This window comes from Haemaphysalis longicornis, unplaced genomic scaffold (assembly GCF_048455015.1).
Source record: "Haemaphysalis longicornis isolate Haplotype H1 unplaced genomic scaffold, Haemaphysalis longicornis Haplotype H1 scaffold_19, whole genome shotgun sequence".
In the NCBI taxonomy this organism is placed as follows: domain Eukaryota; kingdom Metazoa; phylum Arthropoda; class Arachnida; order Ixodida; family Ixodidae; genus Haemaphysalis; species Haemaphysalis longicornis.
The window spans coordinates 1377162-1402433 of NW_027526288.1; positions in this window are offsets into that span (position 1 = coordinate 1377162).

Consider the following 25272-nt stretch of genomic DNA (forward strand, 5'->3'; position numbering starts at 1 on the left):
GAATACATACGCGTTATTACGCAAGGGCTCACTAAGGGAGGATTTTCCGAGATTGTACTCCTAAGCGCTGAAACGGGGGAGGTTGCGTTTTCTTAACTTCATCCTTATCTCGCTCGCCTGTTGTCATAGCCAAGTGCTTTTTGGTGATATGTGTAGACCTGATGAATATCTAAAGAGTAGGTTCACGCTTTTCCCCTAACCAACACTATTGGGCCGATTTGGCATTTCGTGACAAAATGGGTGTTCTGAAAGATTCTCCAATGAATACTATATTTTTTTTATTCATCCACTTAATTTTTGCAAATAAAGTTTACTCAAGAATGCACACAACCTATTTTTAGGATTTCACCCTGCGACGACGCTAAACGATAATTTTTGTAATTTTACACGCGGGACGACCCGAGAGGCCTAACAGGCAATGTCAACACCTTGTCGGACTGCTGGTTCAAACGGTTTCAAATTCATGAACACAGTGCCATTATGGTGTGGCAGCTGAATATTGCTGAAATTTTAAAAAATACGCCATGCAGAGAGTGACAGTAGTGAAATCATTTTTCATTTATGTTCTGCAGACCAACTCGTATCCCAACCCGGTTGCGTACAGTCACTGTTACCCTGGGCAATATTCTGACAAGTGCCACCGGTGTAAGGACAGGGCAGACTTAGCCCACATGCTGTGGGCTTGTCCACAGGCGACAACGTTAGGTCGCAACATCGCTACTGTAGAGCAATGGGAGACCGTATTGCTCAGCTCCGACCCAGCTGATCAAGTCTGGGCCATTCAGCTGGCCGAAGACGCTGCTAGAGCCCAAGGGCTCTTGGCCGACGTCTAGGATTACTGGCTGTTATACAATCAAGTTTTCACTCACTCACTCACTTTATGTTTGCGTTTATCGCAGGCCAGTGGAGATAGTGATTGATTGATTGAGTCTTTTCATTGGAGCAAGGAGGGCATTTGCCATACAGTTGGGAGAGGGATGGAAAGAAGGGGATTACTAATTAAGGTCCGTATTCAAAGAGGATTCGTGTTATGCGGGTCTTCACCTCGGTCGGCCCCAGGGAGACTACTCGCGCCAGACCACTCCTAAATGCAAAAACGGCAATTGTTTGTAATAAGGATGCGTCTAATCTATTATATGCTTCATGTTGTAGGGTGTCCGGATTAGTGTTTGTTAAACTCTCTGGGCGATGTCTGGCAAAGTGTGGGCACGTCCACACTAGGTGGTAATCTGATTTGACGTCAGTGTTGCAGCAGCGGTATTGTGGGTGGGTGTTGGGGCATCTTGTCCATTTCTGAGTAATGTGAGGAGTGTAACCGGCATCTGCGCAGAGCTTTTTGATGAATACTTCCTCGGATCTGCCGCAGGAGGCAATGTTGGCAAGATACCCAGGGGGTGTAGCTTGTTGGTAACGTTGTCTTTTACATTTCTTTAGTCGGAGAAGTAGGAGGGCTGGAGGAAGAGGTGTGGAGGCTGAAAGGGGAACCAGTGGAGGCGTAAAGTTCAAACACTCCTGTGCCGCCTCGTGGGCGGACTGGTTCCCTGAACTTGCTTTTGTTGATATAGGTAACTTATGCAGGTATCAAAACACTCTTGTACAAGATTTTTTCAAAACACCCACCTGGTGGGGACAACCAGGGTTTCGCGAAAAGTGCTTTCTTTTAGACATTCATCATTATCTATACAGTCAGTTGATATATGCAATTGGTGTTAAAATACAGTTATCCAAAATCAAATTTCAGGATTTTGTCCTAACAAGCGTATAAAGAGGCCAGTGGGATTTTTCAACCAACACTTTCCTGAAGACGGAATTCCGTCGAATTTTGCCGCGTCCGCATAGCGCTCGCCTGTGTTTTGAGTTTTTGCAACCACGCGCCTCCCGTAGGAACCCATGTTATTTATCAGAAAAGTAACTGATGAGCATCTTTCATACCTACTCTGATAGCACTTCGCGTGGTTAAGTATTTTCAGGGCATCGTCTTGGTACAAACTGTTTCGAGAGAGTTCAAGTAAAACGCGAGTTCAGGAGTTTCCACTTGCGACACACCTCCGGTACGAGTCTATGTATTCAAAGCCGGTGGGAGCGCCTAATTGTGCACAACTTCACCGCGGAGTAGGTTATTTGTACCTATAGGTGTAATTAGTACTACCGAGGGTGTATATAAATAAATAAATAAATATATATATATATATATATATATATATATATATATATATTGTAAGCCCTCTGTACTTCTCCGCAGAACAACCTTCCAGTTATTTCAATTTTCTGTGTAATCATCATCAGCTGTCATCTTTTTCTGTAACGCTTTATCTTCTCTACTTGTACATCATCATTATCATCTCTAAGGCTAGTTCGGCTTGGCAGCGCGTTTACCAAATAAACGGCGTCTGTCTTCTCTGCTCTATCAGCGAGCGACGTCTCCTTGACGGCCTCTTAGACATGGTGAGGGGCACGTCGATCCCGCCCTGTGGCTCTCGTAGCGAACCTGTGGAGCTACGTTCACGAAGACGCCTCCAAATGCCAACCGGGCCAATGGGACAGGACGTCCCGACTCGCACCGCCCCTGCAACGGCTTCTGCGCCTCCGGCGTGGACCGTTCCCAGCCAACAATGGGATCCGAGATTTTTCGCTCGTCTTCGCGGTGAAGACGTCGATGGTTGGCTCGACGACTACAACAGAGTGATTGCGTTTAATTGGTGGGACGACTCTATGAAGCTCTTTAATTTCTCTTTCTGCCTATGGTGGCTGGGACGTGGTTTTCTAACAACGCACATCGCCTAGAATATTAGAGTACCTTTACGCAGTACATTCGGCAAGAGTTTTTGCACCTCGGCGAGCCGATCGGAGACCGACACGAAGAAACTCTCCCAGGGCGTTTTAACATGTATGTTACACGTACACGTCTTACACTGAGGATGTGCTTGCCCTTTGTCGCCAGGCGAACAAGGACATGTCGGAGAACGACGAAGTCTGCCACCTTCTGAAAGGCATTAGCACATTCTCCGTTAATGCCCTCGCTGTTCAGAATCCTACCAGCGTACGTGACGTGGTTACAATGTGCCAGCGCTTGGGTGCACTGCAGTCCACTCGCATCCAGCAGAACACCCCACCAGCCCACCTTCCACCCGACACAGAGCTGCGCTCTTTGATACGTGGTACCATTATGGAAGAACTTCAGCCACAGAAGACCTTTTGAGTCTCTGCCAATTTTCCGCCAATTTTCCTCTCGCGCCACTTTGCGTTACCTGGTTAAAAAACTGGGTCTCATGGAAAGCGGGCCCTATACCGTCCACGCTGCTCCACAACACGTGGCTCAGTACGCCGAGACCGGCCTACTACAGCCAGTCTTCCCGCGCCATGGGCCTGCTCAGAGTCATTTGTCTGCCCTTTCTCCAACACTCCCTGAGGTGTACAGCCAGTACTATGTTCCTTGGAGACCACCCGTACTCACTTGCTTCTACTGTGGTATCAAGGGTCATATTGCCCGATTTTGTCGGCGGCGTCACCAAGATGAACGTGCAAGGCTTATACTGGACCGCAACACCTTCCGACCTCCACATGGCTTTCTTCAACAGGCATATCATTCACCTCCAAGCCCCTTTCCGTCAGCCTCAGACACACATGACGTTCCCGGCAGTTCCCGCACATCGCGACGCCGTTCACAATCGCTCGGTATCGCTCCTTCGATCCTGCGTCTCATGCTGCTGACATCCTCCCGGAAAACTAACCTCTGCAGTGTTTCGAGAGGAAACGGCTATGCCTGGTAAAAAGACAATTCATCGGCAGCGGCCATCGAACATTTTATCTGTCGTCGTCGAATGTATTTGTTTTGACGCTCTTGTGGGCACTGGCGCCAGTTTTTGAGTTTCACATGCAGACTTGTGTGCTCAACTTTGTAAAGTGCAAACTCTCTATTCAGGCTCCACCTTGTGTGGCGTTGATAATGTTTCGATTGAGACCTGTGGACAATGCACGGTACGCGTGCTTACAGAAGGCCTCCGGCATCATATCCCGTGGGGAGTGATCGCGTTTTGTGCTCATTCTCTAATTTTGGGGTGGGACTTTCTCTCTTAATCCTCAGCAGTCATATCTTGTCATCGCCCAACCATTGCACTCTGAAAGGCGCAAGTTTCGAGTATTTGCAATATGCCTCAAGTGGACCTCAGAGTGGCCGCCGATTGTGTTCTTCCTCCAGTACTGGATACTCTCCTCACAGTTCAATCGACCGACATCAGTTAGGGGGATATTTTAGTCGTTCCTTCTGCCAGCGTACTCTGTAAAGGAGTCGTGATAGCTACGCGCCTCATACGCTTCTGCAATAGGTCGGCAACCCTTCCCGTTACCAATTCTAGCCCCGAACGAACTTTGCTGAATGAAGGCACCACAGTGGTTTCGACTCTTCAGGGAGAGACCATTGATGTTTTTCCTATAGGCTCGTTGTCGACTCTTCCGTGTTTCGTCTATTCAGACAAGTCTACTTCAGCGCTGACCGCCACCATTAGCTCCGACATCACGCAGGCAGAGGCACAGTGCTTATTGGCCTTACTGACAAGCACCGCTTGTCTTTCGACTCCTTTTCCCAAACGTTAGGCCAGACCACTGCCGCAGCACAGCGCATACAGACAGAGAGTCCTCCCGTCATCCGCCGTCTGTATCGCGTGTCGGCGTATGAACAAAAAATAATTGAAGGGAATGTCTCGGATATGCTTAAGCGAGACATAATCCGTCTCTCCACGAGTGCCTGGTCTTCTTCTGTTGCATTAGTTAGAAAAAAGGATGGGTCGGTTCGCTTTTGCGTGGATCCTCGTGCCCTGAACAAAGCTACCAGGACAGATGTCTAACCGATGCCCCGGATTGACGATACTTTGGAGTGTTTGCAAGGAGCGGAATATTTTTCAAGTCTGGACTTACGTTGAGGGTATTGGCAGACACTTATGTGCGAGGCCGATAAGGAGAAAACGGTATTCTGTACCTCCGACTGCTTATAAGAATTTAACGTTATGCCGTTCAGGTTGTGTTATGCACCCGAAACCTTTGAGCGACTCGTGGACACTGTTCTACGTGGCCTAAAGTGGAAGACCCGTTTGTGCTATCTGGATGACATCGCTGTCTTTTCCTCTACCTTTCCTCAGCACCTGCAGCGGCTGGAGGAAGTGCTGACCTGTTTCGCTGACGCGGGCCTACAAATCAACATAAAAAATGTCATTTTGCCAGCAAGACGATCAAGATCCTTGGCCATGTTGTGAACAAAGAAGGTGTCTAGCCCGACCCTGAGAAGATCAGCGCAGCCATGGGGTTCCCACGCCCGCAGCAAGAGAAGACGCTCCGCAGCTTTCTTGGCCTCACTTCCTGCTTTCGACGCTTTGTGCGCAACTTCGCCACTCTCGCGTCTGCGCTAAACCAGCTTCTTCATTTTGGCACGCCTTTCGCATGGTCTGAGGACTGGGAAAAATCATTTGAAGCCTTAAACGATGCGCTTACTTCTGACCCTGCATTGACCCATTTCGACGACACCAAGCCAACGTTATTACTTACGGATGCAAGCGGAGGGAATTGGTGCTGTTATTCTCCAGCGCGATAACCAATCTACAGAGCGTGTTGTGGCCTATGCCAGTCGCACTCTATGATCCGCAGAGAAGAACTGCACCATTACAGAACAAGAATGCCTGGCCGTCGTCTGGTCGGTGCAGAAATTCCGTGCCTTACACGACCACCACTTCACCGTAGCGATCGATCATCATGTCTTGTGCTGGTTATCGACGCTGAAGAGCCTTTCCGGCCGGCTCGGACGGTGGATTTTGCGATTACAGAAATACGACTACACTGTACAGTGCAATCAGGAAAAAAACTCATTGATGCAGATACCTTGTCACGTTGTCCACTCGGGTCGACATTAAACAGCGCTGGCGATGTTTCCTTTGCTGCACGAGTTGTATCCTTGGCTCCCATCGACCCTGCCGCATTCGTTGCGTGTTCCGAACTGGTGTCTTTTAAGCAGGCGGACCCACCCTGCCGGATCATAATTGACGGACTGTCTGGGGTGGCGCAGCCTCGAACCAGCCGTTTACGACGCCAGCTTGCACTGTACACGCTCCGCAATGGTGTGCTCTGCCGCGTAAATTATCACGCTGCTGGAGAAAAATGGGTGACTGTTGCTCTTCGGGCTTTCAGCCAAAACTTTTAGAAGCCTTCCGCGATGACCCAGCTGCTGGCCACCTCGGCTTTCAAAAAACGCTCGATAGGATTCGAGCTCGCTTCTCCTGGCGTGGTATGTCAAGGTGCGTCGCTAAGTATGTCAGCTCCTGTGCATTGTGTCAGCATCGCAAATGACCTACAAGGACACCTGCTGGACTTCTACAACCCGTTCCTTGTCAGGTAGATCCTTTTGACGTGGTTGGTATTGATCTATACGGCCCTTCGCCATCCACCTCCTCCGGCCACTGTTGGATCATGACCGCTGTCGACCATTTGGCACGTTATGCAGAGACGGCCCCTGTTCGACCTGTCTGCTCCCAAGAAGTCGCCGAAGTCATCTTGCATAACGTGATCGTACGCCATGGCACCCCCCGGTTCATCTAAGTAGCCGTGGAAAAGCATTTCTTTCGGTCGTCATTCCACAACAGCTTCGTGCATCGAACTCCATCCACAAAATGACGTCCTCATACCACCCCCAAACAAATAGCCTCAAGAAACGGTTCCCTCGTACAATTTCAGATATGATGTCCATGTATATCGGACAAGGCCATACAAACTTGGACGCCACCCTTCCATTCGTGACGTTTGCATATAATACTGCACCCCAACGAACCACTGGCTACGCTCTGTTTTTCTTGTTTACGGCCATGAAACCTCCTTCGTCATGGCCACTTCTTTGTTTTCGGCACCTGTGACGGGATGTGTCCCCGGGTCTGAAGAATTCATCTCTCGCCTTCACCACGGCCGCCATATTGCCCGTGAAAACATGCAAGCCTGCCAGCAGAATCGCAAGCACCAGTACGACACCTCTCACCGATGTATCCAGTTCCACCCAGGGGAACAAGTTCTACTCTAAGCTCCCGTTCGTGTTTCTGGGCCATGCGAAAAGTTTCTTAAAGGAGGACTGGCACCAAGTTTCGGCGTTATTATTACTGCACAGTTCGCTTCCTTCACTCAACAGAATACCCTGGCTGAAATATGAGCGGCCTGCGACGCGAAGAACATAGTTCAATTGGATCTCATTTATCGCGCCGACGGAGCAGCGCGCGGAGCGGCACTCAACAAATGGGCATCACCGTGACATCACACGTGAAGCCAAAAGAAGTGACGCGACAGCGCTCGTCAAAAACTCATGACGTCACTTCACGCGCGCGGCCCCACGAGCGGCGAGCGGGCGCAACACCTTCTCAAGCGGGCACCGGTGACGTCCGCACAAAGCGGTGAGGTCAGAACGGGATTGTGTCACATGCGCCGTTCGGGATGAAAGCGCGGGAATTTGAAACAAACGATTTTCAGGCCGTTCAATGTCATGAACTATCGCGCCCTAAAGTACTTGAAGTGCTGTTTCAAGTTCGCCAGACCATTAAGCATCAATAAAAGCAATAAAAGTGTAACATAAAATTTTCGTTTCAGTGCTCCTATAAGCGATTCATCGGCACTTATACAGTTCTGGAGCAGACGTCGCCCGTCAACTATCGGGTCACCCCTCTGTCTTCCAGCACGACCGTCGCTGTCGTGGTGCCTGCGTTGTGCATGCATGTCTCCCGTGTCAAAAAGTTCCGCTCCTGCCCTACTTAAACGCCAGCAGCCGGGCGGCCGCCTTCCTCGAGAACGGGGGGGAGGGTAAATTTAGTGTAAGCAATGTAGTTCTCCGCGGAACAATATTTCACTTATTTCAATCTTATGTGTAATCATCATCAGCTGTCATCTTTTTAAGGAATGCTTCATCATCTTCACCTGTACATGATCGTGATCATCCCTGAGGCTGGTTCTGCTTGGCTGCGTGTTTGACAAATAAACGTCGTCTGTCCTCCCTGCTCTATCAGCGAGCGACGTCTTCTTGAAGGCCTATATATATATATATATATATATATATATATATATATATATATATATATATATATATATATATATATATATATATATATATATATATATATATATATATATATATATAAAATAAAACTTCGGAAAAGGAGCTGGCGTCCGCTATTGTTGCTAACGTTTCAGCAGAGACTTGCTTCATCATCGCCCTGACGAAGAAAGGCACCTTTGCTGCAACATTGCCAACAATCGTGGGCGCTACCTTGTTCGAAGTTTTCTTGTCCGTGGCTATCTTCACCAGCTCAACGTAAAGTAGTAGATGTGTTGTTCGACTATCTGGAATAGCTTGGGGTCATTGCATGAGTTAGAGTTTAGAAGACAAACTTGTTAATCCCATTACTCGTACACTGAGCGTCATTTTCCCCCTCCCCTTCTCCCGGGAGTAGCATGTCGGTGTAGAAAGTCCGGAAAATATCTCGCTTTATCTTCTAATAAAGAGTCGTCTCTTTTTTCTTGTGTTCCCTACCATCTTCCAAGTTTCATTGCTCCAGACTCCGAACAAAAGAGAACCGTCCCGTAGGTGCACTCGGAACAAACGAAAATGACCTTCACCGAGCGGACCGGACGCCTTGCCCCTGAAATCCGGCGCTTTCCTTAGTGTTCGAAAACTCGCCGGCAAACAAACACACTACACATTTCATCTCAACACCTATTCCTCTTACATCCAAACCAGAAAAATCCGCAAAGGCCTCCGCCCTAAAGATATTTGTTCCCTTGGAGTTCTCCCCCCTCAACTAGAAGCGAAATGGCAGGACACTTTGAAGCGTGCATCGCTTTCGCTTCCGGAAATTGCCAGAGCGCACTGTGACAAACAACTTAGTGTTTTAAGTGAGCAGATTGAAATCACAACACTCACTGAGCAAGAGAAAATTGATCTTGATGCCTTTTAGAAACCGTAAAGAACACGAGCTGTGCAAGAAACAGAGTTAAATTTGAACGTGACCAGCTCCTTTTGCCTGACACACATCAGAATCTGCTACGTTGGATTTTTTTCCTCCCGCTAATAATCAAAATGTACAATCAAGCCCCCACAGTACGAGGGACAGCGACATGACACCTGTTCCCAAACATAATGTTGTATGCACCTCCCCCGTTTTGTGTAACAGCAACGTTATAGGTATTTCAGAAATATTATCGACAACCAAAAAAATTATCCTAGAACATGGTCTCACTTTCTGCCCTACCAATAACCACGTGAATGAATACGGATCTCGCAAGGATCTCACCGAATTTTCCGGCAGAATGAGACTGAGAGAATTCTTTTCCGATAAGCAAGACAATAGTGAAATAAATGACCACGCACTCCGTGTATCAAGTACTTGAATGCCAGATGCCGAGGAATCCCCAGAACTCGATTTGTATATACAATCAATATCAAAAGAAATATTAAAGACAATGAAGAAATCAAATAAACCAAAAACTTGACCCCCTCAGAAGAAGTTACTCTAAATAACCGAGCAGCCTGAACGGACATAATCATTAAACCTGCAGACAAAAGAGGTAGCGTTGTCATCTTACCAATGGAAAAATATAAAGATAAGGCCTAATGGCAGCTTGACAACCATGGCCACTACCAGCCTTTAGACCATGATCCCAGCAACGAATACAGTCAAACGATCCTTCGTACTCTCGCAGATCTGCTGGCCAGAGAAATAATCACCACAACAGAACTAAACTTCATGAGACCGACAAAGAAGTAAGCAGGACGTTTCTGCCTCCTCCCCGAAATCCATAAAGTCCCCACAGAAGCATTGTCCTAAACTGACATATCCGGGCAGACCCATAGTTTCTAACAACAACACCCCTACGGAAGCATTGTCTGTTTCTGAATCACCATTTAGTAGACATTCCGACTTCTCTTCCTTCATTTGTTCGGGACAGCCCACACTTCCTCCGCATAATAGAAGCAATAAACGATGGTGGGCAAATACCCAACGCGCCCTTCCTGTCACGCTCGACGTCTCCGCTCTCTATACGAACATTCCCATCACCGAAGGAATAGAAGCTACATCAAAGGCCTTACCAGAAAACCGGCACCAACATGCGTTGGAAGTCTCCATTACTTTATTAAAATTAGTTCTATCTCTCAACTATTTCGAGTTAGACTGATCTTACTACTTGCAAGTTTTTGCAACCAGCATGGGCACTCCTTTCGCACCCACCTGAGCCAACATTTTTATGGGAGAATTTGGAGCTTCCCTCTCAGAGTCTTTCCCCCTCAAACCGAAGGTTTACCTTCGATACATAGATGGCATCTTCATAATTTGGAAGCATGGCCGCACAGCCCTAGAAAGTTTCATTTCGCATCTTAATTCTTCGCATCCGAAGATTAAGTTCTCATGCCAGTACTCGGAAAACAAGTAAACTTCCTAGACACCACTGTTGTTCTTGACAATGGTAAATTGAAAACCACGCTGTATAGGAAATCAAGGGACAGGCAACAGTACCTAGACTACACTAGTAATCACCCACTACACTGCAAACAAGGTATCTTTGTAGGACAGGCAACGAGACTAAGAAGAGTATGCAGTGATAACACAGACTATATAAAACACCTTAATGAACTAAAGTCCACCCTGGCAAACAGGAATCACCCGGTCAGCTCGCTGGATATTGCTTACGAAAGAGCATCCAAGCTAGAAAGGGTCGAAGTGCTCAAGCAACAACGTCGAAACGAAAGGTCCCGACCACCAGCCTTAATAACCAAATTTTCAAACGCGCTCCCTAACATAAACAACATCATGCGGAAATACTACCCCACTCTAGCCAGTAATGACCGACTTATAAAGACGTTCCCGGAAGCCGTAAATGTTACCTACAGAAGACATAAGAACCTAAAAGACATTTTAGTGCACGCCAAAATTGGCGCTTCCCAGGAACCAGTCATCAGCCCTTGCCTCCGCCCCAGATGCAAGACGTGCAAACATCTGCAGACAGATTGCATTGTTAATAGCACTGCCAGCCAATACTTTCACAAGATTAATAAAGGTTCACGTGCAATTCTTGTAACATTGTGTATATGCTAGAATGCTAATTCTTTCAAAAGCAGTATATTGGAGAAACGAGTCAACCTATGAACTTACGCCTGAATGGACATCGGGCCGACACTGATAACAGTGCCTTCCTAGTAGTCCCGCAACACTTCAACCAGCCGAACCACAATTTCGATGATCTCAAGCTCTATATTCTGCAGTCAAACTTTAAGTCTCCAAGGGACCGGAAATACAGAGAATCGTACGTAATCCATAAATTCAACTGCCTAGAGCCGACTGGAATCAATGCTTCGAAAGGCAGCTTAGAAACCTCATGGTATCCGAATCCAGCAGAAAAATAATGCTCTTACAAAAAGTGGGCATCTCCATCCGCAACAACCCTGCCTGCCCAACCCCAAAACTGTTACTTTAATAGGTATACTTAAAATAGGTATGTCCAATACTTAAAATAGGTATGTGCAATACAAATACTTAAAACAGGTATGTGCATTTGTATGAGTAACATTTATAAGCAATAACCAACTTGATACATGAATCAGTGAAACAATTATTGGACAATCTTTAAAAAAACACCCATGTTGTTCCGAAATGCAGAATCGCCCAGATAGTGTGCAGGCATTGACCTGTTAGATCTTGTCAGCTCGTCAGGCGCGTGATTTCGGACAAACATTTTCGCCGTCTTACGACGTCGCCGGACGAAATACTTAAAATAGGTATGTGCATTTGTATGAGTAACATTTATAAGCAATAACCAACTTGATACATGAATCAGTGAAACAATTATTGGACTATTTAAAAAAACACCCATATTGTTCCGAAATGCAGAATCGCCCAGATAGTGTTGGTTACACAAAACCCTAAAACTACTTGTTAGATATTCTTTGTTACATGTTTTTTCGCGGCTATAGGTGCGTACTAGCCCCGTAATCATATAATGTCACATTAGGTTGACGAACGCAGGATGAATAAATACTTAAAGCTCCGTCTATTCGTGTCAGCCTTTTCTGACACAAATCGGGCTTTCCGGGCCCGCGCGCGCGCCGGAAAAGCCTGATTCCCTAGTCGCAGAAATGCTATAGTCGTAGAAAAGCCATAGTCGTACAAAAGCCCGACCGGCAGTAGTCGCACTGGACGTCAGTTACAAAAACTGTGACGTGTTACACAAGGCGGAAAGCGCGCGCCAACAGCACCACCGGCCGCCTCGGTAAGTCACGGGAGCCCTGACGTCGGCCGTTTGGGTCGGAGCGCAGATAATGTCATGAGCTTGTTCTAATGCGCGGATGAGCTTTCTCGTCCGCCCAAGGAATAAAATTGATTTGAATTTGTTCTATTCAACGGTTACAGTTGAGACTTTCGAGGGGATATTTCCATACACAAAGGAAGCTTTAAGATGGTTATCTGAGCTTTGAAGCTCCGTGTAAGTGCCCCTTTTTACGGGATACATATATCACTAAACAACACTTCGATGCGTGAAGGGTAAGTTTACGAAAACAGAATTTCGCACTTTCCCTCGCCTAGGAGCAGAATTTAGAAAACTTGCGCCTTAGTGAGCCCTTACACCGTGACACGATTGTGCTCCCGAAATTTCAAGACGTTAGGTTTAACAGTTTTGACTGGGCCTTGATTAGTCACTTAGCGAGTCAGTCAGCGGCGCACTTCTCTTCAGTCTTTAGTCGCTGCAGCAATACGCACTAAGTGAAAGTACGCTTTTCGGAGGCTTTATTTCAACGTTGCGACCTGAGACAGGTCTTCTTCAGGTATGGAAAGTCTTTAGGCTTTCATTGCTGAAGAAAACCTGTCTCAGGTAGAAACGCTGAAATAGTCTCCGAAAATAAAAATATATATATATATAATGTGTGTGTGTGGGGGGCGGGGTAGAGAGGCAGAGGGTAGTGACCTTTGAAACGGGTAGGGAAGGACATGAGAAGAAAATTTTGCGCACGAGGGCTGCCTGAGTGCGTTGCCACCACACGATTCCCTGGCACGTTTTATAAAGGGGTAGGTATCCATTGGTAGGGAAGAGGGTGAAGTTGTTGTTGTTACAGAATGGTACATCACTAGAATATAGTCAATACAGCGATATTAATGAAATGCAAAGCGCGTAATCCGAACGTTGCGGGTTTCGATCTCAGCGAGGCATCGCGACTTTTTTCTTTACTACTCATTCAGCGTTATAAATTTCGTAACAAAAAGATAGTGGTCGATCCCCTATTCCGCACTAAGATGTACTCTCCCATAAACGAAGGAATGGGGAATGGTCCCCAACGTTTACCGCCAACCATTTAAAATAAACTAATTCCTTCTTTCTGCCAATTCAGTGGTCGTGCTGTAGGTTTGGAGCTAGGCAAGAACACAAGTTATCAAAGCTTGCTAAGGCAAATAAAGCTAGGTGCTAAAAGTAAAAGTACGACCAAAAAAAAAACGAAGCAACTAAACTTCTAGTCTCGGAGACACAAGGCAGGCAAGTTCGAAATAACGCATCAGAAAATTTTACCGCTTTAAACGGGGGATAGTAAATGCATATTGACATACTGAATGAAAACCAAATGTCGGCAAGTAGTCGGGAGAGAGGAGCCGCGCTATTTTCATGGTAACGCGAAACGCAGGATATTGAAACTGTCACGAACGTACAGCGCACTCGAAGTTTCGGAGCTGTAAAATTCCTGTAACAAAACTAGGTTTAGTGACATTTGCAACTTCAATTAGCGAAGACATGGAAAAAATGGTAACAATAGAGAAAGGTTACAGGCAAATAATAGAAGCTTGCTATAACAATTGCGAATACATTCAATCAGGGAATAAAAAAATTATAACGCCCAACATGCATGACCTAAAGAATGTAGAGAGTCTAGCTTGAACGGTAATTTTTAATGCGCTATTTTCCCACAGGGCATCCATTCTTTGGATTCCCTGTCAGAAAATCGCGGAATAACAAATGGCTCAGGTGGAGTTCTACGCTATGACATTTATTTCGAGGAACAATGCTGAAACGAGTGTCTTGGTCCCTGAGTCCCCTAGCAGATTTGCGGCAACTTTGAAGCTGGGCTAAAGGAGATAGATAGGAAAAGATGCGGAAGTCCGCGAAAAAATTTTAGATACCCTTCGAATGAAGAAAATGTCGTCGGAAAAAAAGCTTGCAAAATAGTTTACGGATCTGTCAGATCTTCAAGGGTGTCCGTAGCCTGACAAAATGACACCATAACTGAGACTTACAGCAACGGATCGAGGCAAAAAATTAGTTTGTACAATTCCATCAGCCTACTCCCTTCTGCGTACAAACTATGTACAAGAGGTGCACGTTGGCTGAGCGGATTAGCTATCTCAAGAAACACTAACTTCTCGATTATGAAGCGAGTGATGCAAGAATACACTCTGTAAAATTGCCTACACGCTGTCTGGAGGCGGCCTAATTATCCCCTGTCTGCTCAGTTGCGCCAATTAGACCGTATGATTTGCTTATCTTTTATTACAGCGACGACTCTCTGTTCAAGGATTACCATACGGACCTCTTTTTCTGGGGGCTCGGGTTCTTGTGGCAGAAAAACGTGCAGAACATTGGCATGCTCAACGTTCACGGACCACGCGCCAATGAGGACCATTTGATTGAAGTCATGGACGTTCTAGAGGTATGCGCTTCAGCCCATATTTAATCACAGCCTCAAGAGCCCAGACACATACGCTGTTGGGGTAGCTACGCCGTGCAAAGCAAAACTCAGTTTAACAAAGTTGTGAATTATTCGACTCTGTGAACACGGAGAGCCAGCGAAGCTTTTTACAAACTGCATAGAGGTGACATATTTTAGAGGGAAGGTATGCGAATATTTTGTTTCCTTGGACCGTTAAATGCGGTCGTTGCTAAGAAAGACACACCTTTATTTTCACTGACACAATATATATAATGGTCCACTTAATTAACTAGCGCACTCAAAATCCGTAGTGAGGTGATGATACCTTTATGCTAAGTCAGTCATGTTTTGAGACTGCCCTACTGACGGTGCATACCCGAGTGTTGGGTCGTGTAATCGAGTAATCCCAATCCTGTTGTGAACAGCGCGCGACTTTCGGGTTGACCACGAGTTTATAGCGTGTCAAGGCGCGTGGAGTGTATACTTTTTAACAACGAAGCTGTCACTTTTAGATGCGACTGCATCTCATTCATTCGCCTTGTCCCTCTATAGGGCGTTGTTGTTGTCCGTCCACACCCCTCCCCCATTCTCCTCACCGCGCGAGATATTGCCGAGCGTGCTGACGTGCGCTCGGGCCTCGCGGTGACCACCCAGCGTCCCCTGCGCATGTTTTTTTTTCAATCCAAGCATGTCCACTTAGGGAGATTGGCCCAGATTGCGGGGACCCCCTGGGTTTACAAAAATCAAGAAAATGCCGAGCGCTCCTGTGCGCTTGTTTCGCGGCGACTACTCAGCGTCTCTGCACGCATTGGTCAAGCCAAGCATATCCACTGAGCGAGATTGGCTAAGACTGTCCAAACATACCCAGCGTTCTTAGTAATCGCGGCAACCCTTGCTAGGAACGAGAAAGACACGTCAAAGCGTACGCCCCTCCAAGGTGATGCCCAAGGATTATCACTCAAAAAAAAAAAAAAAAACATCAAAGAAGTTCACACTTCTTGTAACAAGGATGGAGTAAAGGTCCTTGCGACCGCGAAGAAGCAGCAAATCGGCTGCAATTGTGGGCTCAAACCTGTGTGATTGTCCTGGAGGTTGCATGCAGCCTCGCTACCTTCGATTATTATGGCGTGGTGAGTGTCTCTCCGTTTTTGTTTGTTTGTTTGTTTGAAATGCATAGCCGTATAAGCTTCGTTAAAGGGACTCCAAAGGCAAATAGAAAAATGGGCCCATACGAAAGTAAAATTGTACCGAAGCTCTCTCAGCGTTTATTCGTTGGCGAAAAATACTTTAATTTCCGATAAATTAGCAATTGAAAAACGCATTTCATTCTTCGCCCCATTTCATGGCGTTTCTCGTGACGTTAGTGGTTGCTCTGAATGAGTGAGACAGCGGTGCGGTTTAGCAGGGAAACGGAAGCCTGCCTGGCGAATCATCGCCGCAGGAGCCACTGGTCACGTACTCCGTCCATACGACCAAACAACTTGCCCGCCCCACACTCGTGTTACCTGCCACTCTCTGTGCGTCAATATTGGTGTCGCACGGGGCGTGAGATGGTGGGTAAACAATGTGAATGTGCCGCGCGACCTTTTACTTTACCTACAAAACGTCTAGCGGACAGCGCAACCGCAGCGAGAACGACAAGAGGGTTTTTTTAATTTGCATTCTTGTTATGGATAGTCGAGTTTTAGTCGCTTCAATGAACTCGGCTTAACAACTTGACGCATTCGGTTAGTTTAACTTTCAACAGCGTGCAACGCCTAAGTTTTTCCATCGTGATGTGGTAACGTTTATTGCGCCATCTGTTAAATGTCTTGCAAAGCGATTTGCCTATTGGCCCATCTACCCGAATCGCGCCTAGATCTTTTACGAGGGCCCTAACCATTACTAACAAACGCCTTGGCGCCAGTGTGTAGAGTGTGAACTCACACTCTACATACACGGTGTGTGTGTGTGTGGGGGGGGGGGGGGGTAAGGGCGGCGGTTGAACTACCGCTAGTGATAATTATAAATTAGTAAGCACAGTTCCACCCGCCGGAGAACGCCATCGAAATTCCTCACGAAGCGAACGCGACCGCAACACACCACGGCTTCCGCCGCCGCCGCTAGCCTGGGTGCAAAGCTTTGTTCGGGCAGACAGCGCTATGTAAGGGAGGAAAAAATATGTTCTATCGGACGCAAATTACCGTCCACAGAATAGGGGATACTGTTGGGACTTGCGCGGTCACATCCCATTGCGTTCAATAGTTGTTGCGATTCTGGGGTTCGGGAATCCATCTTGGTAGCGTGATTGGTGACCGGAGGCGTTCATCAAAATACTGATGCTTGCTGATGAAGGAGAAAGACCTTTATACACGTATTTACGTTATGAGTACAAGTTTGGATGATGTGCTCAAACAGCAACAGCAACTGCAACTCTAACAGCAGCCCCAAGAGCAACACTGGGCGCCTCGCAACACCGCATTTTGGTTCAAGCAAATGTCGCTACAGTTCTCCTAGGCAATTCAACTCCCAAATGTCTGGTCCAATCACAGACCCACAATCTCACGCACATCATCACCGACGTCGCAAAGCAATTCGGGTTACTTGCCCACGCCAACACGAGAGAGGGGAAGCGATGGTGCCGCCGGTACGAGAAGACCCTTTTTTTTTTCCAAATTCGACGCGCGCCTGGGGGCTTGACTCACGATGCTCGCGGATTACAGATTTCATGGTCCGCTCTTCCGAAGTCGTCTCTGCTGTTTGGTCTAAATCGCCCATGCGGGGATGGCTCAAGAAGTCGCGTGCTCAGACACACCTGCTCGTTTCCACTAATGTCCCTCAGATGTGAAGGGACGCGATTGCGCAGGGTTGACGAACCGCCGTATTCAATGCGGATTGACAGGTGGCACGAGCCGATACCGTCGAACGCGCGAATTAGCGCCGAGGTACCTTCTTGGGTGCGCCGGGTCCGTATCCCGGTCATAGCCGATCCTCCGCCGACCAAAACTCTAGCACGTAGTGGAGGGGTTCGCCACCGCTTCACGCAGAGCTGAGGCCTGGATCCGGAACATTCCCTCAGCTGGTGCTCCGGGCTGCGCCGTGGGTCGACGTTCAGCCTTGCTGGGTGGGGGACTGTCAGGAGTTTTGCACTAAAGAAACTCGTGAGACCCTTGTCAACAAACAACCAGCCAGCACTGACAATCCCCGCTATGAAATCCACCAAGCTCTATGTTAAACAAAATAAAAACGTTGAGCTGGAAGACAGCAACAGTTATCCGTGTCAAAGCCGCATTGATGAAATCTCGCCGATAAATTTTGAGGCGGTGAATTTTGCGCAGCTACAATGAACTATGGGCCGTGGTACAAAAGAGTAGACCCATCAACCTCAATTACTGCAGCTGACTCACCACTGAAGGCCGCGACTCAAGCCGTCGGAATGGGAGTTCAATTTACCTGTTTTGTAACGCATAAGAGTTCGGGCAAGGCCTGCGTCAAGAGGGCGCGCATCTTCCGTCCTCCACCTCAAACATCAAACTCCCTGATTTTATCACAAAACCCCGCCCACAAAAGGGACTTCACAATTTGAGAGTGAGGATGGCCTAACAATTAGCAAACACTCTTAGTCACAGTGAGGAACAAATTAGGCGGGTGTAAAATAGTCACGTGAACCCTCTCTCCTACACTCATACGTAAACTACAAGGTGTTCCGAAAACACAATTATAACACAACACAATCAGCCTGCTAAAATGTTAGCTAAACCACCGCCGGACATCCGCTCTCGGGTCTTTTGACGCGCTGATATCCTCCATCTCCTGTCCGCTGAAGGAATTCTCACGGCGGTAATCGCGGTTTTTAAACGTCTTGGGCTCCCATCCGCCATTTTTCCAAACGAACTACAGGAAATCCTCCTTCAAAGGCCAACATAGCCTTTAACTGCCCTGGGCTGAGCGACGCCGCTTTCGTAGTTCTTTCCGGGCCTGCTCGTGGGGTGAACACAAAAAATTCCCCGCATTTCCCCGAGGGGAAGAATGTGAAAGTGCGAATGCACGAGTTGAATTTGCGCGGTTCGGTAAAGTTTCGCGAAAGAGAGATCACACACACACACACACAACTACAAAGAAAGAAAGATGCATTTATTCACAGACACCTATTTGTGTTGTCGTTGTACTTGATTGTTAGAGCGGATCTCAGCTTTGAAATTTCGTGTCAGTACTCCTTTAAGCGGGTGCATTAGCCCTTCTCACGCCCGATTCCTGGCCAATCCCCCACGTGGGTATGTGCCATGTCAGCGTCCAGGCAGCGCGCACCCATCTCCCCCCGTTGCCAAGGAAGACGAGGAGATTCCTGGCCAATCCCCCACGTGGGCATGCTATGCGGACATCGCCGGTGGACGCAGGTTCAGGGTAGCTTAAGAAGTGCATTGCACTTAAAAGCGGGGCGTACAAAAGAAAGCTTTTCACCTCGCGCCTCACTCAGCGCGACTGACGTGAAAACAAACACCACACAGTTGAGCACGCTATACTCAAAGAACAATACCTAACTGCCGGGCGATATTAATTACTTTTGTGAGGTGCCCGAACTTAACACCTCCCAAGAGGTATGTTGTTCGTACACTAAGCTCTGGCTGTGGGTTGAAAAAACCCGCAATACAGAACAACCAAGAAAGTAACTCATGGCTCTCGCTACATAATACACAGTGTGTAACATTCCCAGACGTACTCTAGTCGGAATGCTACGCGGGAGCAAAACGCAAACTCCACATTGTCAGAGACGACACTCCCTACGCAGTAGAAAACATCAACAAACTTTAGCAGCTTTACAAAGGCGAAACGTTTTAGCAAACTGAAACACAGAAGCGCTCTCGCTTTATAACTCGCATGCGTGAGTGACACTTTCCTCGGGCACCCAAAGACTACCCACAAAGGGTGCAAACACTGACGAAGACAACTGAAGTAATAATGTGAACTATACACGCAGACGACTATGAATGTACGGGTAAACGGAAACGTTTACGTATACGCCGTGGCGGGGTCAAAGCTGGGAGGACATTCAACGTTAGCCCTCTGCAGCGACCTTCTGAAAAGAGGACTTGGCGTCCGCGTCGTTAGAACCTCCGCGGCAAGTTACCCGTTCCTTGCAGCGCCGAAACGCCAACGCGCATCTGGACAACTTAGCACAACATCAAAGAAGACAAAAGGTTAGAGCCAAATGAAACTTCGATTTCCGCCCCCCATCCCGGTGACCAAGCTTCGTCATTGCCTCACTGCTAGGTAGTGCTTCGCGCTCGCAGGAAGAGCACATGCTTGGTACGGGAAAGAAACGGAGACCCGCGAATGCGACCACCAACTCTGGTTCATTCTTCCCTTTTACAGATTGGGTGCATCCCGGTTACAACCCTAAATGCGTTCGCCAGCAGCGAATGCTGCTCGTGCACTTTGCGTTCAACCTCTTCGGCGTGGTTTCCGACACGCTCCTGGAAATAATGGCCACCAAGGCCAATTACCCTTCGAAGTTTCGACGTTTCACGTTCCTGTATTTCTGTGTCCTCACGCGCTCTTTCCCTTCCCCGCACAACCTCCTCATGGCGCTGACTCTGTACTTCTCAGCCTCCGCGCATGCGCTTTGTTCTTTATCAGCTTGCTCGTGTTCAGTTTCACTTTCAAGCTTAACTGACTCACACGCTCTTTCGCTAACATTCAGATCTTCTTCAAGTTCTCTCATCTCCTTCTCCGCCTTTTCGGGTTCGCTCCCACTTTCTCGTCCCGTTAGCTCTCCTACTCAGGGCGGTTGCGAGCTGGCGGGAGTGAGTGCTAGTTTCAGCCGTTCAAGTTTCAGCCGTTTCATTGCTATCTCAAAATCTCGACGTTTCTGTTCGTCCTCTCGCCTCTTTTTCTCAGCTAGCTCTGCCTCTTCCTCGAGGCGCTTTTGCTGTAGTTCCGGTGCACGCTTGCTTTCCTTGACTTCTTCTCAGCACTCAGTTAACTCGCTATCATCAGCGTTCAGGGCGCGAATCGCATCGATAATATGATGCTTACGAGTGTTCCCTATCGACACATTCAATACGTTGCACATCAAGAGCAAGTCGGTTCTCACCAACGAATTTAGATTCATGGCTCTGGGTTGAGTCACTCAGCTACTTCCTAGTCCTTTGTATCTGGCCCAAAACATTTGTCAACGAACCAAACACACCAGCTCAGACACTTCTGTGAGACACACGAGACTGGTACATTCGTGACACAAAATAATTTCTTTAATGAGCAAAATACACCAGCTCCGACACTTCTGTGAGACACACGAGACTGGTACATTCGTGACACAAAATCATTTCTTTAATGAAAAAAATACACCAGCTCAGACACTTCTGTGAGACACACGAGACTGGTACATTCGTGACACAAAATAATTTCTTTAATGAACAAAATACACCAGCTCAGACACTTCTGTGAGACACACGAGACTGGTACATTTGTGACACAAAATCATTTCTTTAATGAACAAAATACACCAGCTCAGACACTTCTGTCAGACACGAGACTGGTACATTCGTGACACAAAATCATTTCTTTAATGAACAAAATACACCAGCTCAGACACTTCTGTAAGACACACGAGACTGGTACATTCGTGACACAACATCATTTCTTTAATGAACAAAATACACTATTACGACAGCTCTGACACTTCTAAGAGACACACGAGACGGACAAATTTTGGGTTGAAACTCAAGAGCAAGACGGCTCTGATCAACGAATTGGGACCAATGACTAATGGGCTCAGACTATAGGCTACCTCCCTGTCTTTTCTATCGTGACCCGAAACGTTTCTCAACGAACAACACACACCAGATCAGACACTTCTAAGCGACACACGAGACTGGCACATTCGTGACACAGACACGTTTCTCAACGAAGAAAAAAATACCAGCTTAGACACTGCTAAGAGACACGCAAGCCTGGTAAATTTCAAAGGGAGGAAGTCAGACTCACATAGCCGTCGTCGTAGTCATCGGGTTCCGTTGCGAGGCTTCATGCCACGGCTGCCAGCCTGTTGTTGGGACTTGCGTGGTCAGATCCCACCGCGTTCACCAGTTGTTGGGATTTCGGGGTTCGGGAATTCATCTTCATAGCGCGACTGGTGACCGGAGACGTTGATCAAGAGACCGATGCTTGCTGATGAAGAAGAAAAAACTTTATACACGTATTTACATGATGACTACAAGTTCGGATGCTGTGCTAAAACAGCAACAGCAACTGCAACCCCAAGAGCAACACTCGGCGCCTCGCAACACCGCCTTTTTGTTCAATAAAAAGTCCCTAGAGTTCTCCTAGGGAATTCAACTGCCAAATGTCTGGTCCAATCACAGACCCATAATCTCACGCACATCGGCACTTACGTCGCACGAAGCAGTTCTGGATTCTTGCCCACGCGAACACGAGGGAGAGGAGGCAATGGTGCCGCCGGCACGAGAAAACCCTTTTTTTCTAAGACGGACGCGCGTCTGGGGGCTTGACTAACGGTGCTCGCCGGTACAGATTTCATGGCCCGCGCTTCCGAAGTCGTCTCTGCTATCGCCCATGCGGGGATGGCTCAGAAAGTCGCGTGCCGGACTCACCTGCTCGTTTCTGCTGAAGTCAATCAGTGGTGAAAGGGCGCGGTTGACGCAGGGTTGATGACCCGCCGTATTCAGTGCGGATTGACACGTGTCACGAGACGGTACCGACAAACGCGCGAATTAGCACCGAGATCCATGGTTGGGTGCATTGGGTCCGCAGCCGGTCACAATAATACGCAGAAGGCCGACGCGATACTTGGCACCATGTTGTAAATAAGTCGATAACAAACATGTAACTTCGCCGAACCTAAAATAACCTTCGCAACCACCACCGGCGCCCCGGTTTGGCAGCTTGCTAATGTCGGCACGGATGGAATTACACCTGTACATTTATCATTCTTTATAACTTATAAAAGTTAACGCTCACAGAACGATTTTGTGTTTCTTTGATAGATTTTGAGTGCCGTTGTTTTACGGGACTCTCGGCACATTCGCTCAGTTGCCCTTAACGTTATCTCCGCTGGGCGGCTGATAGCTTCGTTTTTAGATTATTTAGGCGAATATTTTCTCTACTCCCCAAGAGACTGGCATAATCGTTTTATGCGGATGCCAGTCTTCTTAGACCAACTTGGCTTTTGTCTTCAGTGTCCCTTTAGTGCGCTTAAGTGCCCCATGATTGCTGAAAGGGCTTTGCTATCACAGGAGGTCAAACCAATACATGTTTGATTAGAGGGTGCAAGAAGAAAAAATACGACTTTCGTTGAATAAAAAAGACTCAATCATCGTCGTAATAATTAGAAAAAATTATCGCAAACATTAGAAGAATAATTGAGATAATGAACAGATAAGGCAATGCGCGGCCAATTTTATGCGGTTTTCAATCAAATCAAATCAAAGTTCATTTCAGACTTTCTTACAATGTTGTGGCCTCTGGCAAAACGCTGTAACAGCAGCTTGACCGGGTGAGACAGCCATGATAGTTGAGCAAACCGCACATGACGGAACTTTAAACTTCTCGTAACAGTCTGCAGTACAACAATTGAGAACAAAAAACGCGTTCCGGTACCTAGGTCACATAAATAACTACCATGGATAGAATCTTGGCACAGAATCTCGTCTCTTCGCCTACCTAAGGTACCGCCAAGAAGCATGACTGGCCGTTTGTGGCGTCGTTATACGACATATTCAGCGAAGCGAGAAGATATACCACTGCCGTTTTTGGGGGGTTTGAATCTTAGAAAGATGTTTTGGGGCAAACCTTTAGAGTAACGCACACCTAAACTAGCGTGACTGCAATGATGAGCCACGCATATGGCCAAAACTTCGGAATTACATGGCTGCTTAGAAAGCGGTGACCGTCGCCACATTAATCCTTGCCGAGTGAGCGGTGATTTCAGGGGGTTGTTCAATAGCGCAACACCTCCGTTGGAACCTCGTATCCAGCAGTCGTGTTTCCGACCGACTTCGTAGCACTGGCGCTTCGCTAGCTGTAGCGCAGCAAGCAGCCGCGACTTCAGCCTTTTAGGGGCGAAGCAGTAAAGACCTCGTTTTGTACGGGGCTTGGCGTCCGTGTACACAGTGGTCCACATGCGGGGGGAGCATTGGATTGAAATGGATTCGATTGAACAGGAGTGGATTGAAATGGATTGGATTGGGTTAAGATGGATTGAATGGGATTGAATTGAATTTTAACGGATTGGATTGAATTGCAATTGTATATACTGTACGCACGAGTTGTCACTCATTTACATCCGTGAGTGGGCAATCCCACGGGTGATTTACGGTAAGAACGATAATCAGTTCTTTGCCCACACGTCATGATTCACTTCGTTGAGATGCGTGAATTTCTTCGTTTTTGCTTTGGAGAATGCACGTGAACCTTCTCTAGGTCCACGATGCAGGAATAGTGACTTCGAAATTCGCGCGTCTCGCAATCTCTGCCACCATTCAATATGCGTCATAATTCAAAGCGGTGGCTAGTCACCTTGCCACCATAAATAAACGTATAGGCTTAAGCCAATTCGGCTCCATATCACTCGATGCCGCTGTCAGCTATTCTTGTTAAACAGCTGCGATGCCGCAGACACATTTTCCTTCATTCTGTTCCACTCCCTAGCAGCCTTCGCCTCGCCATTGAGAAAGACTGCCGTTATTAACAGTGCAGCTGTTCTACCGCGGTCCGTTACGACAGTCTCGGATGGTGTCGTGTCGCGCTTTCTCTTGAGCAAGTTTCTTGCCGCAGAACTACCGGTTCCCAGTATAGAAAAAAAAAAACTGGTTGTTTCCTCTGTCATAGGATTCGCTTAAACACGAATGGGAAATGTGCAGCAAAATCTGCAGCTGAACGTGATTTTGGGGTGGGCGACTATCTGGTGGTCGTGCTTGGCGAGCGACCTCCTCCTGGCGGGTCGAGTTAAATTTCGCCTCTCCATCTTGGCGAACTGATGGAGGCGAAATAGTGATGTTCTTTTGATGTGCGAGCCGAGAGGATGATCTCGACTCGCTCCGATGACCGACGACCGATGCTTGGAGCGGGTGAGGGATGAGGACTGCCTTCCTTGCTAGATATTAGGTTTATTTACATTATTTACAAAACTCCAACTTTACATCAGGTCAGAGTGACGGCTACATTGTCACTCTGACAGCAGCAGCCTGTTCGGCCGAGATCTATACTAAACTAGATCCCCTCTCGACCGACCCCCGACAAAACCCAACACTCCGGTTTTGATAGCAAAAACCCCGCCTCCAAAAAGGGGGCGTTCAAGAAAGAGAGAAAAACCTTTCAAAACAATTATTACGAACCATTGATTGGCCACAGGAACCAGCCAATCACACACATGTCCCCACCTGCGGTCACGTGACCTAACACTCTCTCTTACACACTCATAGTGCGTTTCCTACGCACGCTGTTGCACCCGGCCAGAAAATACAGGCCATCTGCGGCCTAAAGTGAACCATCCATTACGTTCAGCCGGCGGCATCTGCACAAACAACAGCCAAGCCGAGGGCCCGGAGTGGTCCCCGCGCGGCTGACCTCCC